This window comes from Myotis lucifugus, unplaced genomic scaffold (genome assembly GCF_000147115.1).
Source record: "Myotis lucifugus unplaced genomic scaffold, Myoluc2.0 scaffold_66, whole genome shotgun sequence".
Taxonomy (NCBI): Eukaryota; Metazoa; Chordata; class Mammalia; order Chiroptera; family Vespertilionidae; genus Myotis; species Myotis lucifugus.
This window is the reverse complement of record NW_005871114.1, coordinates 4208756-4214823: the sequence shown is the minus strand read 5'-3', so window position 1 is coordinate 4214823 and position 6068 is coordinate 4208756.

The window sequence follows — 6068 nt, the reverse complement described above, 5'->3', positions numbered from 1 at the left end:
CGGACCTTGTGAGCTGAACTCTCTCCCTTCACCATGCTGGGCCCTAGAGGATACTTCCTGTTCTGGAGGGCTGTCCTCAGGATGACGTAAGAGCATGAACACCACAGTGTTCCTGAATGCAGAGGTCTTTACTTATATACATCCGAGTGTCATTGCCAGAAGCCGGGCTGGCCTGCCTTGATTGACTTCTGGAGGCCTAGAGCAGACATTCCTGGCCTTCAGGACTGCATAGGTCAGGATAATTCTTTCTATTATAAATCTCAGTAAGTCACTTAGGATTGTCAACTTTTTTTTACATACGATTTTTTTTAATGACGGCCACAAACATTCTGTCCTAAAAGAAAAAGAAATTTAACAAAAAACGCCAGACATAATCTTGCATTAAAAGTGGGTGTATTTAGCCTCGTGATAAATTACGTGGTCTATACTTTCCCCAATGTCACTTTAGACCAGTGGAGACTAAAGCAAGGACTGGCCCCTGGGAACCATTGCTGTAAAGGTGTGTGGTCTAAAGGTATGTGGTTCATAGGTGTGTGGTTTATAGGTGCCCTGGGCAGTGGGAGATGGGCTAAACTAGATCATGGGGCAGTCATGTGCACTGGGGGAACTGAAGAAAGGAACAGAAAAGTCATGTCCCAGAAAAAAATTTTAGTACCCATTACAAAATAGTGTGTGAACCATGACCCCCTAATTCGTAAAATACCCATATGCCTAAGATAGCCTCAGACACACAGAAAAAAATAAAATAAAAATAACACTGGGAAGCTATACAACAAAATCTGATGGAAGAATAAGGATTATGTTTATTTTCTCTGAGTTATTTCTTGCATTTTCCAAATCTTCCTGTTTTGTAATCAGAAACATAGAACCAATAAAGTAGAAAAGAAGTGATGCAAGATGAATCATGCAACACACTGTGTAAGACCTTCGCCCGTGGTCTCCCCGGGACAGGCAGGATTTCGATGAAGCCACATCTTGGACTGAAGAAGGCTCACTGGGCTTGTGCTGGCGTCACTAGCCTCCTGTCTTTTCGTATCTAGGGCTGGGGCTGGTGTCTGGCGTGTGGTGCAAGCTCTATTGCCATGTGTTGAGTGGACTGCTTCCTGTATTAGGCTGGTCAGTGTGACTCCTGGACAAGAGGAGGCCACAGAGAAAAGCTGCCCCTGAAGTAGAAACGGACCATTCCATTCTGAGTTTAAAAATGTGTATTCAAAGGCTTTGATTGCATCTGTCTTTGGAAAAATGGAACAAAGTGATCGCTAAGATCCCTTTTATGAGTTTAAGCTCCTGTCTTGGAGGCAATCTGGCTGCCATTTAAATAAGACCATCTTTAAAACAACAGGGTTTGGGGAGAATGGGTCTTCCATTGAGTAGACATCTTGGCGACAGGCAAAAGGAGTTAATTCTGAGCAAGTAAAGCAGGAAAGAAATGCATTGGAAATGCTCCTGCAAATTCCCAGTTTGGACAGGAAGACTAGAGCCACTAAGAAAATGGGTGGGACCCAAGAGCAGCCAAGCTGTAGGGACCACTGCTTGAGCCCTGCCTCCTGTCCAGGCCTCAGTTTTCTTAAGATTCTGAGTCAACAGGTTCACCATGGGGATTAAGCACTTGGGCCAGGAGCAGGTGGCCTGGTTTCAGATCTCAGTTCCTAGAACCTCAGGTAAAGTCCACGTCATCTCTATGCTCTGTCTCCACATCTGTAAAATAAGGATAATACAGGTACCAACTTGCACTTGTTACCTTTTGCTGTGAAACAAATTACCCCAAAATGTAGTGTTTTAAAACAGCAATAAATATTGATTGTCTCTCAGTGCCTGTTGGACAGGAGCAGCCTAGCTGGGTGGTTCTCAAGAGGTTCAGTCTGATGGGGACTAGGTCTGCAGTCATCTGAAGGCTCAGTTGGGGCTGGAAGCTTGTTTCCAAGGTGGCTCGCCCATGTGGCCGGCAAGTTGGCGTTAGCAGCTGGCAGGAGCCTCTGTTTCTTCCTCAGTGGGCTGTTTGGGTGTCCTCACGACAGGATGGTTACCTCCCCTTAGAACAAGTGATACCTGAGAGAGAGCCAGGCAGAAGCTGTGTCCTGTGTGTGACCTAGCTTGTCACATCGCATCATTTCTGCTACATGCACTCCTTAGAGGAAAATAAGTCCAGCCCTCGAGCAAGGGGACGAGGCTCAGGCTCCACCTTTTAGAGGGAGGAGTGTCCAGCTCCATTCCCTAACCACCACGCTACCTCACAGGGTCCTTATGAGGATTACATGAGTTAACACAAGTGCTTAAACCAGAGCCTGAAATATGGTAATTAGCACGTGTTTGATTGCTATTATTATTATTACCATTATTACCACTACTATTACTATTACTGTTATTATTCTTCCCTACCTTGCTTGTCCTCCTGGCCCTCATTGTTTCTTCTCCCCAAAGTTACCTCAGAGGTGGGGGTTGATCCCTCCTTAAATTATTGGTTCCTAAAACCCCTTCAGGGAAGCAGGGGCTGTTGTTGTTGTTGTTAATCCTCATCTGAGGGTATTTTTCCATTGATTTTTAGAGAGAGTGGAAGGGAGGGGAAGAGACAGAGAGAAACATTGATGTGAGAGAGAAATATCAATTGGTTGCCTCCCTCACGTGCCCCAATCAGGGTGGGGGATTGAGCCTGCAACTGAGGTATGTGCTCTTGACCGGAATCGAACTCAAGACCCTTCAATCTGCAGGCCGATGCTCTATCCACTGAGGGAAACTGGCTAGGGTGAAGCAGAGGCTTTTTTAGGACTGGCCCCACCTTATTTATCTGCCTCAGAAAACCAAGGTAAGTCACACTAGGACTCCAACCGAGGCGGACAGGCCTGGCCACCAGCGCGAAGGCGTCAGCCCCTCTTTGCACATCGTAGTCCTCACAGTTGCTACAAGGCTGACCCTTGCTCTCCTCTCTTCATCTCAGACAACATACCCGCCACAGTGAGCTGAGGAAATTCCCCAGGCAAGTGATTGGCTTGGGGACACACTCTTGCCCAGTCGGCACCCCGGTGTGATGGGGCATGGGGTTGGGCTTTGAGGGCAGAAACCACCAGCAAGTGAGCAGAAGAGCCAGTGAGATGGGCCCTGGCTGCCACAAGCCCACAACCCACGGGGCAGAGCCACAGACGCCCACCTGCGGGGTCACACGGACTGAAACCCAGCCAAACCCCGGCTGCCAAGCCCGAGACTATGCTGCATCCACCCCGAGAAAGGACTGTCTTTTCCTAACTGTCTGCTCAGGGTGGCACTTTGTCTAATGTAAATAAAGCATTGCGTATGCTAGCTGTGGCCCGGCTGCCCCATCTCATTTTGAGATCCCTGCCCTGGGCCCCTCCTAAGTGAATACTTTACAAGCAGGTGGCTGATCACTCGTTCCACTTGGGTTTAGCTTTCTCATTGCCCAGTTTCGACTTGGGTTTCTTTCTTTTGGCTGGTAGACCTGCTGTGGACAGTCGAGATGACCGGCCTGAGGCACATGGAAGCGCTTGCCCTTCCCCACTGTTGCAAGTGCTGGAACTCCGCCCAGTGGCTTGTCTGCCTGGGAACTCTGGCCCTCCTTGAAGAAGGAGCACAGCGAGCTTCTCCAAGCACAACTTGGCCCTCCTTTACCCCCTGGCCTGGTTGAGGGGGTTACTTGACTGTGAATGCTCAAGGCAACCGGGGTCGGGGGGGGCGTGTAGTGGGGACCATCCTTGACAAGATGGAGCAGAGGTGCAAGGAGATATTCTGATCTCTGCAAGGACTAGATAGATAGATAGTTGGATGATACATGATAGAGAATAGATAGAGATATAGATTAGATGATAGATAGATAGATAGATAGATAGATGGTAGAGGATAGATAGATAGATAGATGATAGAGAATAGATATATAGATTAGATGACAGATAGATAGATAGATAGATAGATAGATAGATAGATGATAGATGGTAGAGGATAGATAGATATATAGATGATAGAAGATAGACTATTCACAGAGAGGTTTGAAGAGAAGCAATGGGCCAGTAAGCATTTGCATACAAACTTTATAAAAATTTTCTAGAGGAAAAGTAAAAACACACACCACAAAAACAATAAAAAACAGACACAGAAAAGTCCCCACCTCCTGTTTGGTTAAAAACATAAAATAAACAGGCACAGAAGTCATCCCTCCATGGGCCCTTCCCTTTAGCTCAGAGCTACACTGTCTATATTTACACTTGGTGGGTCCTTGTTTCCATTCCTACCATTTTATCTAAGAGTGGAGAGGCAAAGGAGCATGACAATAATAGAAATTAATGACCATGAGCAATAAATACCACACTCACCAGGGCTCTGCCTGTGGTTTCCTGCCGTCTTGTCTCCAAAGAACACGTGAGGTCTGTCCACCCTGATGACTCCAGGCCCAGCCCCATGGACCAAGGGGATTTGATAACTGTGCACACCTGGGCCCATAGCACGCTCTGAGCCCACCGTGGGCTGGTTAAAGGGGCTAGAGCAGTGGTTCTCAACCTTCTGGCCCTTTAAATACAGTTCCTCATGTTGTGACCCAACCATAAAATTATTTTCGTTGCTACTTCATAACTGTAATGTTGCTACTGTTATGAATCGTCATGTAAATATCTGATATGCAGGATGGTCTTAGGCGACCCCTGTGAAAGGGTCGTTCGACCGCCAAAGGGGTCACGACCCACAGGTTGAGAACCGCTGGGCTAGAGAGTTTTCAGTGTAACCTCTACCAGGAAAATGATAACATTTCTAGCTTTTTGCCACTTGGGACTTCACGACAGAGAATGACAGTAAGAGATACAGTTTGGTGAGGTCCCAAGAGGCCATAGCGTATAGTACAGGATTTCTCGCCCTCAGCCCTCTCGGCATTTGGGGCAATTCTTTATTGGGGGGCTGTCCTGTGCATGTAGGAGGTTCAGCGGCAGCCCTGGCCTCTCCCTTACCCACTGGATGCCAGGAGCAACTCCCCAGTTGTGACAATCAAAAATGTGTCCAAATATTACCAAATATCTCTGCAGTGTGTGAGTGTGTGTGAGTGTGTGTGTGTGTGTGTGTGTGTGCGCGCAAAATCTCCCCAAGAAGTACTGCTCTGATGGTTAAGAGCAAGGGACACTGGGGTGTGACTGCCTAGAGATGAATCCCAGTGTCTGCAACTTGCAGGAGCACTGAATGAGTTAATAAACAGATAGTCAGACCACATAATCTGTCCTCCAAACCGGGGCAATTTGAGAGTGAAAGGGAGTTCTAACAATTTCATAACCTGAGACTGTCTTTGCAAATGGGCATGTGTGGTTGGTCCATAAGACGATATAGTGTTGAGCATCGAGCCTGACCTGGTGTCTGCTCGATGACCATTGTGCTATGTGCTCTACATGCAGGAACTTCATTTAACCCACCCCACAAAAAGACCTTATGAGGTTGGTATTATTATCATTATAGCCTTTCTATATATGGAAAGACTGAAGAACTAGAAGCTAAAGTTCAAGGTCACATGGTGAGTTGTGCAGCCAAGATTCGTATCCTGACAGGTGAGTTTCCAAACCCGTGTTCTTACCCACTGTGCCCACATGTGCTCAGTGCCCAGGGAAACAGCGCTCCCCGATATCCGTGGGACCCCACATGAAGTGCTAGCTCTAGGTCACTCACAGTTTCAACATTAAATCCACTTACAAAGCTGGGTGCTCAGGGTTCATTGTGATTAAACGCAGATACACGAAAATCACTGTGGAGCAGGAAATGTGGGTGGCAGTGCCCAATCTCATTCCCAGTTTTGTAGAGCTCAACAGGTGCACCATCCCATTAGGAAGTCACTGTGATTATCTAAGAATGAAACAAAAATGTTATTTTTCTTTTTTTTCCAATAATAAGTGGTTGTTTTATTTTTTTAATTAAATCTTTATTGTTCAGATTATTACAGTTGTTCCTCTTTTTTCCCCCCATAGCTCCCCTCCACCTGGTTCCCCTCCCACCCTCCACCCTCACCCCCCCTCCCCCGGCCACTGTCCTCATTCATAGGTGCACGATTTTTGTCCAGTCTGTTCCCGCATCCCCCACACCCCTTTCTCCCA